This window comes from Lycium barbarum, unplaced genomic scaffold, assembly GCF_019175385.1.
Source record: "Lycium barbarum isolate Lr01 unplaced genomic scaffold, ASM1917538v2 unchr_scaffold_04, whole genome shotgun sequence".
Classification (NCBI taxonomy): domain Eukaryota; kingdom Viridiplantae; phylum Streptophyta; class Magnoliopsida; order Solanales; family Solanaceae; genus Lycium; species Lycium barbarum.
Window position 1 is genome coordinate 574,900 of NW_026843401.1, and position 11,069 is coordinate 585,968.

Below are 11,069 nucleotides of genomic sequence, written 5' to 3' on the forward strand. Positions count from 1 at the left end.
GGGTTTGTGGCTCATAAATGCAATATGAAGCGAATTCAACAATAACGAAGTCATAGGTATTCATCACAAGCCTGTTTGTGATGGACATGTTGATTTTTAGGGCATTCACACTCCGACGACAGGATTCCCAATAACCCGTGTGCTAATACCCTCCGAAAGTGCAAAAAATCACGAATTTGGGTTTGTGGCTCATAAATGCAAAATGAAGCGAGTTCAACAATAACGAAGTCATGGGTATTCATCACCAGCCTGTTTGTGATGGACATGTCAATTTTTAGGGCATTCATACTCCGACGACAGGATTCCAAATAACTGCGTGTGCTAATACCCACCGAAAGTGCAAAAAATCAAGAATTTGGGTTTGTGGCTCATAAATGCAAAATGAAGCGACTTCAACAATAACAAATTCATGGGTATTCATCACCAGCCTCTTTGTCATGGACATGTCAATTTTTAGGGCATTGAAACTCCGACGACAGGATTCCAAATAACTCGTGTGCTAATACCCACCGAAAGTGCAAAAAATCATGAATTTGGGTTTGTGGCTCATAAATGCAATATGAAGCGAATTCAACAATAACGAAGTCATGGGTATTCATCCCAAGCCTGTTTGTGATGGACATGTTAGATTTTTAGGGCATTCACACTCCGACGACAGGATTCCCAATAACCCGTGTGCTAATACCTACCGAAAGTGAAAAAAATCATGAATTTGGGTTTCTGGCTCATAAATGCAAAATGAAGCGAGTTCAACAATTAACGAAGTCATGGGTATTCATCACCAGCCTGTTTGTGATGGATATGTCGATTATCAGGGCATTCACACTCCGACGACAGGATTCCAAATAACCCGTGTGCTAATACCCTCCGAAAGTGCAAAAAATCACGAATTTGGGTTTGTGGCTCATAAATGCAAAATGAAGCGAGTTCAACAATAACGAAGTTATGGGTATTCATCACCAGCCTCTTTGTGATGGACATGTCAATTTTTAGGGTAATTCAAACTCCGACGACAGGATTCCCAATAACCCGTGTGCAAATACCCACCGAAAGTGAAAAAAATCATGAATTTGGGTTTGTGGCTCATAAATGCAAAATGAAGCGAGTTCAACAATAACGAAATCATGGGTATTCATCACCGGCCTATTTGTGATGGACATGTCTATTTTTAGGGCATTCATACTCCGACGACAGGATTCCAAATAACTCGTGTGCTAATACCATCCGAAAGTGCAAAAAATCATGAATTTGGGTTTGTGGCTCATAAATGCAATATGAAGCGAGTTCAACAACAACAAAGTCATGGGTATTCATCACCAGCCTGTTTGTGATGGACATGTCAATTTTTAGGGTATTCAAACTCCGACGACAGGATTCCCAATAACCCGTGTGCATATTAACCCACCGAAAGTGAAAAAAATCGTGAATTTGGGTTTGTGGCTCATAAATGCAAAATGAAGCGAGTTCAACAATAAAGAATTCATGGGTATTCATCCCAAGCCTGTTTGTGATGGACATGTTAATTTTTAGGGCATTCACACTCCGACGACAGGATTCCCAATAACCCGTGTGCTAATACCTACCGAAACTGAAAAAAATCATGAATTTGGGTTTCTGGCTCATAAATGCAAAATGAAGCGAGTTCAACAATAACGAAGTCATGGGTATTCATCACCAGCCTGTTTGTGATGGATATGTCGATTATCAGGGCATTCACACTCCGACGACAGGATTCCAAATAACCCGTGTGCTAATACCCTCCGAAAGTGCAAAAAATCACGAATTTGGGTTTGTGGCTCATAAATGCAAAATGAAGCGAGTTCAACAATAACGAAGTTATGGGTATTCATCACCAGCCTGTTTGTGATGGACATGTCAATTTTTAGGGCATTCAAACTCCGACGACAGGATTCCAAATAACTCGTGTGCTAATACCCACCGAAAGTGCAAAAAATCATGAATTTGGGTTTATGGCTCATAAATGCAAAATGAAGCGAGTTCAACAATAACGAAGTCATGGGTATTCATCACCAGCCTGTTTGTGATGGACATGTCGATTTTTAGGGCATTCACACTCCGACGACAGGATTCCCAATAACCCGTGTGCTAATACCCTCCGAAAGTGCAAAAAATCACGAATTTGGGTTTGTGGCTCATAAATGCAAAATGAAGCGAGTTCAACAATAACGAAGTCACGGGTATTCATCACCAGCCTGTTTGTGATGGACATGTCAATTTTTAGGGCATTCATACTCCGACGACAGGATTCCAAATAACTGCGTGTGCTAATACCCACCGAAAGTGCAAAAAATCAATGAATTTGGGTTTGTGGCTCATAAATGCAAAATGAAGCGACTTCAACAATAACGAATTCATGGGTATTCATCACCAGCCTGTTTGTCTTGGACATGTCAATTTTTAGGGCATTCAAACTCCGACGACAGGATTCCAAATAACTCGTGTGCTAATACCCACCGCAAGTGCAAAAAATCATGAATTTGGGTTTATGGCTCATAAATGCAATATGAAGCGAATTCAACAATAACGAAGTCATGGGTATTCATCCCAAGCCTGTTTGTGATGGACATGTTGATTTTTAGGGCATTCAAACTCCGACGACAGGATTCCAAATAACTCGTGTGCTAATACCCACCGAAAGTGCAAAAAATCATGAATTTGGGTTTGTGGCTCATAAATGCAATATGAAGCGAATTCAACAATAACGAAGTCATAGGTATTCATCACAAGCCTGTTTGTGATGGACATGTTGATTTTTAGGGCATTCACACTCCGACGACAGGATTCCCAATAACCCGTGTGCTAATACCCTCCGAAAGTGCAAAAAATCACGAATTTGGGTTTGTGGCTCATAAATGCAAAATGAAGCGAGTTCAACAATAACGAAGTCACGGGTATTCATCACCAAGCCTGTTTGTGATGGACATGTCAATTTTTAGGGCATTCATACTCCGACGACAGGATTCCAAATAACTGCGTGTGCTAATACCCACCGAAAGTGCAAAAAATCAAGAATTTGGGTTTGTGGCTCATAAATGCAAAATGAAGCGACTTCAACAATAACAAATTCATGGGTATTCATCACCAGCCTCTTTGTCATGGACATGTCAATTTTTAGGGCATTCAAACTCCGACGACAGGATTCCAAATAACTCGTGTGCTAATACCCACCTAAAGTGCAAAAAATCATGAATTTGGGTTTGTGGCTCATAAATGCAATATGAAGCGAATTCAACAATAACGAAGTCATGGGTATTCATCCCAAGCCTGTTTGTGATGGACATGTTAATTTTTAGGGCATTCACACTCCGACGACAGGATTCCCAATAACCCGTGTGCTAATACCCTACCGAAAGTGAAAAAAATCATGAATTTGGGTTTCTGGCTCATAAATGCAAAATGAAGCGAGTTCAACAATTAACGAAGTCATGGGTATTCATCACCAGCCTGTTTGTGATGGACTATGTCGATTTATCAGGGCATTCACACTCCGACGACAGGATTCCAAATAACCCGTGTGCTAATACCCTCCGAAAGTGCAAAAAATCACGAATTTGGGTTTGTGGCTCATAAATGCAAAATGAAGCGAGTTCAACAATAACGAAGTTCATGGGTATTCATCACCAGCCTCTTTGTGATGGACATGTCAATTTTTAGGGTAATCAAACTCCGACGACAGGATTCCCAATAACCCGTGTGCATTAACCCACCGAAAGTGAAAAAAATCATGAATTTGGGTTTATGGCTCATAAATGCAAATGAAGCGAGTTCAACAATAACGAATTCATGGGTATTCATCACCAGCCTATTTGTGATGGACATGTCGATTTTTAGGGCATTCATACTCCGACGACAGGATTCCAAATAACTCGTGTGCTAATACCCATCCGAAAGTGCAAAAAATCATGAATTTGGGTTTGTGGCTCATAAATGCAATATGAAGCGAGTTCAACAACTAACGAAGTCATGGGTATTCATCACCAGCCTGTTTGTGATGGACATGTCAATTTTTAGGGCATTCAAACTCCGACGACAGGATTCCCAATAACCTCGTGTGCTAATACCCACCGAAAGTGCAAAAAATCATGAATTTGGGTTTGTGGCTCATAAATGCAAAATGAAGCGAGTTCAACAATAACGAATTCATGGGTATTCATCACCAGCCTGTTTGTCATGGACATGTCAATTTTTAGGGCATTCAAACTCCGACGACAGGATTCCAAATAACTCGTGTGCTAATACCCACCGAAAGTGCAAAAAATCATGAATTTGGGTTTCTGGCTCATAAATGCAAAATGAAGCGAGTTCAACAATAACGAAGTTATGGGTATTCATCACCAGCCTGTTTGTGATGGACATGTCGATTATTAGGGCATTCACACTCCGACGACAGGATTCCAAATAACTCGTGTTCTTATACCCACCGAAAGTGCAAAAAATCATGAATTTGATTTGTGGCTCATAAATGCAATATGAAGCGAGTTCACCAATAACAAAGTCATGGGTATTCATCACCATCCTGTGTGTGATGGACATGTCAATTTTCAGGGCATTCAAACTCCGACGACAGGATTCCAAATAACTCGTGTGTTAATACCCACCGAAAGTGCCAAAAGTCATGAATTTAGGTTTGTGGCTCATAAATGCAATATGAAGCAAATTCAACAATAACGAAGTCATGGGTATTCATCCCAAGCCTGTTTGTGATGGACATTTTGATTTTTAGGGCATTCAAACTCCCACGACAGGATTCCTAATAACTCGTGTGCCAATACCCACCGAAAGTGAAAAAAATCATGAATTTGGGTTTGTGGCTCATAAATGCAAAATGAAGCGAGTTCAACAATAACGTATTCATGGGTATTCATCACCAGCCTGTTTGTCATGGACATGTCAATTTTTAGGGCATTCAAACTTCGACGACAGGATTCCAAATAACTCGTGTCCTAATAATACCAACCGAAAATGAAAAAAATCATGAATTTGGGTTTCTGGCTCATAAAAGCAAAATCAGGCGAGTTCAACAATAACGAAGTCACGGGTATTCATCACCAGCCTGTTTGTGATGGATATGTCAATTTTTAGGGCATTCATACTCCGACGACAGGATTCCAAATAATGCGTGTGCTAATACCCACCGAAAGTGCCAAAAATCAAGAATTTGGGTTTGTGGCTCATAAATGCAATATGAAGCGAGTTCACCAATAACAAAGTCATGGGTATTCATCACCATCCTGTGTGTGATGGACATGTCAATTTTCCGGGCATTCAAACTCCGACGACAGGATTCCAAATAACTCGTGTGTTAATACCCACCGAAAGTGGCAAAAGTCATGAATTTAGGTTTGTGGCTCATAAATGCAATATGAAGAAAATTCAACAATAACGAAGTCATGGGTATTCATCCCAAGCCTGTTTGTGATGGACATTTTGATTTTTAGGGCATTCAAACTCCCACGACAGGATTCCTAATAACTCGTGTGCTAATACCCACCGAAAGTGAAAAAAATCATGAATTTGGGTTTGTGGCTCATAAATGCAAAATGAAGCGAGTTCAACAATAACGAATTCATGGGTATTCATCACCAGCCTGTTTGTCATGGACATGTCAATTTTTAGGGCATTCAAACTCCGACGACAGGATTCCAAATAACTCGTGTGCTAATACCCACCGAAAGTGAAAAAAATCATGAATTTGGGTTTCTGGCTCATAAATGCAAAATGAAGCGAGTTCAACAATAACGAAGTCACTGGGTATTCATCACCAGCCTGTTTGTGATGGACATGTCAATTTTTAGGGCATTCATACTCCGACGACAGGATTCCAAATAATGCGTGTGCTAATACCCACCGAAAGTGCCAAAAATCAAGAATTTGGGTTTGTGGCTCATAAATGCAAAATGAAGCGACTTCAACAATAACGAATTCATGGGTATTCATCACCAGCCTGTTTGTCATGGACATGTCAATTTTTAGGGCATTCAAACTCCGACGACAGGATTCCAAATAACTCGTGTGCTAATACCCACCGAAAGTGCAAAAAATCATGAATTTGGGTTTGTGGCTCATAAATGCAATATGAAGCGAATTCAACAATAACGAAGTCATGGGTATTCATCCCAAGCCTGTTTGTGATGGACATGTTGATTTTTAGGGCATTCACACTCCGACGACAGGATTCCCAATAACCCGTGTGCTAATACCTACCGAAACTGAAAAAAATCATGAATTTGGGTTTCTGGCTCATAAATGCAAAATGAAGCGAGTTCAACATTAACGAAGTCATGGGTATTCATCACCAGCCTGTTTGTGATGGATATGTCGATTATCAGGGCATTCACACTCCGACGACAGGATTCCAAATAACCCGTGTGCTAATACCCTCCGAAAGTGCAAAAAATCACGAATTTGGGTTTGTGGCTCATAAATGCAAAATGAAGCGAGTTCAACAATAACGAAGTTATGGGTATTCATCACCAGCCTCTTTGTGATGGACATGTCAATTTTTAGGGTATTCAAACTCCGACGACAGGATTCCCAATAACCCGTGTGCATTAACCCACCGAAAGTGAAAAAAATCATGAATTTGGGTTTGTGGCTCATAAATGCAATATGAAGCGAGTTCAACAACAACAAAGTCATGGGTATTCATCACCAACCTGTTTGTGATGGACATGTCAATTTTTAGGGTATTCAAACTCCGACGACAGGATTCCCAATAACCCGTGTGCATTATTAACCCACCGAAAGTGAAAAAAATCATGAATTTGGGTTTGTGGCTCATAAATGCAAAATGAAGCGAGTTCAACAATAACGAAGTCACGGGTATTCATCACCAGCCTGTTTCTGATGGACATGTCAATTTTTAGGGCATTCATACTCCGACGACAGGATTCCAAATAATGCGTGTGCTAATACCCACCGAAAGTGAAAAAAATCATGAATTTGGGTTTGTGGCTCATAAATGCAAAATGAAGCGAGTTCAACAATAACGAAGTCACGGGTATTCATCACCAGCCTGTTTGTGATGGACATGTCAATTTTTAGGGCATTCATACTCCGACGACAGGATTCCAAATAATGCGTGTGCTAATACCCACCGAAAGTGCCAAAAATCAAGAATTTGGGTTTGTGGCTCATAAATGCAATATGAAGCGAGTTCACCAATAACAAAGTCATGGGTATTCATCACCATCCTGTGTGTGATGGACATGTCAATTTTCAGGGCATTCAAACTCCGACGACAGGATTCCTAATAACTCGTGTGCCAATACCCACCGAAAGTGAAAAAAATCATGAATTTGGGTTTGTGGCTCATAAATGCAAAATGAAGCGAGTTCAACAATAACTGTGAGGACCCACAGCTGGGCGCTGACCATGCTGTGAACCTCTGGGTATCTGACCCCATAACTGACTGCTGTGGCATCTGCGCCCTGCTGACTAGTCATGACTACTGGAGGTATTGTATGAGCAAGAGACACAGACAATTCGATATACGCTGCAGCGGCTGGTATCGAACCCGTGACCTCTCCCCTTTTGTTCTCCCGAAGGAGACGACTTTCACCAGTTGAGCCAGTAGTCATGACTAGTCAGCAGGGCGCAGATGCCACAGCAGTCAGTTATGGGGTCAGATACCCAGAGGTTCACAGCATGGTCAGCGCCCAGCTGTGGGTCCTCACAAAAAAGGCGACTTTTTGTCGAGGATCCACAGTGATCTGCACTGTAGGTTGCCCCCTCTACTGACTGCTGTGGGTATCTGACCCTGCTGACTAGCTGACATGCATCTGCGCATGGACTACTGAGCTATTGTGGCAAGAAATCACAGACAATTCGCACACGCTGCAGCGCTTCGAACCCGTGACCTCAAGCCTTTTGTCCTCCCGAAGGAAGCGCCTCTTACCAGTTGAGCTGCAGCTTTGTCACGCCCCGAACCTGGGCCTGGACGTAACACGGCACCCGGTGCCTGACTGTATGTGACCGAGCGAACCAACTGGCTGGCTGAATCAACATGTGATACCAAAACATAACTAATTTATAAAATAAAACTAACACAGACTGATTAACTAAAAGTCTCACTGAAATATCATAATGCGGAAATACTTAGACAATCTGAAATATATCTGACAGTAGCCGGCATGGCTAAACCAAAACGATTGAACAACTGCCAACAAGGCTAACATAATAAATATCTGACTGTCTGGGCTGTGTTTATGAAGCCTCTAAGAGTACTGAATGATAGAGCTGTCTATAAACTGAAATAACTGGATAGCTGACAATGCCCCGAAGGAAGGTGGGGCTCACCAGTAGCTGATACTTGCACTCCTAATTAGCTGGGTCGTCAACCTGTGTATCGTTACCTGCATCGTGAGATGCAGGCCCCCAAGAAATAAAAAGGGACATCAGTACATTTGAATTGTACTGGTATGTAAAGCAACTGAAGCAATAAAATACTGGAACTGAAACTGAAAACTGAAAACTGAAACTGAACTAAACAGGAAAGCAAGAAGCTGAAGTACTCCCTGTTCTGGATGAAGAATCACCTGTAAAACTGTAAATATAACTGTGGCCTGGGGCCCAAATAATGTGCACAAAAACTGTGGCCTCTGGCCCAAGCAATACGTATGCATAAACTGTGGCCTAGGGCCCAAAAGTACAGATACAGGTGTTCAACATTGATATTTTACAAAACTGAGACTGGCTATAGCTGATAGCATGATATCTGTTTCTGATTCTGGGACTCTTGCAGTTAACTGGTTATACACTGACTGAGACTCATGTGATAATAATGCATACGTCTATAAGGATTACATGCTGGGTTCATGATGTTCAAAGTGACAACCATGAACGAATTCTGTAACTGCAACCCTAGAAGATAACAGTTCTATATCATTTCATGAAACTAGAGTTAACTATATTCTGAGTCAAATTTCTAACAAGTATGAAGAATGAGGCGTAGGGAGAATCATGAACATTCCCTAACGTAGATAGTTAGCCTCACATACCTCAATTCCAGCCTTTGAGCGTAATACAATGTTCGTCAACCCTCTCAACTTTGATCTATATCAATACAAGTCAAAGGGATTCTATATTAGCAATAATATTCATGCTTTGGTCATCTAAGCATTTTATCAAACACTTGGTGGGCATGAAGCTCCACAACCTTCATTAATGGTGTTTTCTTCACCCAATCCCATTCTATTACTTCTAGATGATTCTACAATCTCAATTAGATGTAATTAACATCATTCTTCATCACTCATATGAATACAACAAATCCCAAGTCAACAATCCAACAACCCTAGCATAGTTCATATAATTCCCTTCATCAAACCCAATTATTATTCTCCCAAGAATACATCAACACTTTAATCATCATGAGAAAGTCATGAAACTTACCTTAGATAGTGGTTGAACAAGTCTTGAGTGGAGTTACTCCTTTAGCACCAAAACCCTACTTCACTTCCCTTGGGTTTTCTTGAATTAGATGAACTTTGGCTAGGTTTCATACATTTGGGTTCATGGATTTGGTGTTATTGATCATGGATTTCCCTTGAATTTTCTTGTGGATGAAATGTTGAGAGGGTTCTAGAGGGTTTTCGGACCAAAAATGGTGAGAAAATGGGTTAAAAACGAAGTTGGGTCTATATATAATTGTCCAGAAGGTTCGGAACTGGCACAACATGCGACACCATATGCGAGTCGCATGTCGAACATGCGAGTCGCATGTTGTGTCGCAAATCATGCCAGCAGCCTAACTCTCACTGGCACAACATGCGACACCAAATGCGAGTCGCATGTTGAACATGCGACACCAAATGCGAGTCGCATGTTGAACATGCGAGTCGCATGTTGCGCCAGAACGTGATGAACTATCTGCGGTAAAATGGCCATAACTTTTGATCCCGATATGCTGTGAGGGCCCACGACCTATGGTTGGAAAGCTCTTTCAATTATCTACAACTTTCATCCTGTGGTGTTTTTCCCAAATTCCAACTTTATAATAGCGTTTTGGCCCCTTCAAATCAGAACATCCGAAAACGTTTTCCTTAACTCGCCCTTTTGGATGGCTTATGCCCATATTTGGCTTATGGGTCTTTCTTGAAACTTACTTAACACTTCATTACCAATATAAGGGACATTATAACTCTTCTCCAAAATTTCATTAAGCCATCATTAATTCGATACTCGAAATCCTTTCCCGATACACAACATATACCTTGCTTTCCTTAACAACTTTTGTCTCCTACCTCCAATATCTTTGAAACCTCATTTAGAATCATTAAATATTATTCCTTACTTATCGAAACATCATATGCATCATGCCCTTCGTCAGTCAATTCACTGTGCATGAACAGACAAAGTGACGAGGTGTTACAATATCTCCCCCTTGGGATCATTCGTCCTCGAATGATAACCATTCGGGATTCTACAAAAATTTCGCCAGAGTTTCCCCTGTAATAAGGCACTACCCACCTGTCACAACAACCCATAATATCATTGCCTCACAAGTCTACATCACAATAGCATTATAAATTGGCCACACACGACCAAAACATGAAAAGAAAGCTTACATACCTCAAAATCTTGGCGCTTCATCATAAATCTCTTCTGCGGGCTGAAACAAGTGCGGGTACCTGGATTTCATATCCTCCTCGGCTTCCCATGTAGCTTCCTCAACTTTCTGACTCCTCCACAGGACTTTCACTGAGGCTACTTCCTTAGTTCTCAACTTGCGAACTTGACGATCAAGAATGGCTACGGGGATCTCCTCATAGGTGAGGCCATCCTTAACTGTTATAGTATTTGCAGGAATAACCAACGAAGGGTCTCCCACACACTTCTTCAACATGGACACATGAAACACGGGATGTACAGCAGCCAAATGTTGTGGCAACTCAAGTTCATAAGCTACTAGACCGACCCTTCGAAAAATTCTGTAAGGTCCAATATATCTGGGACTGAGCTTCCCTTTCTTGCCAAATCGCATAACACCCTTCATAGGTGACACTTTAAGGTACACCCAATCGTCAACTGAAAATTCTAAGTCCCTT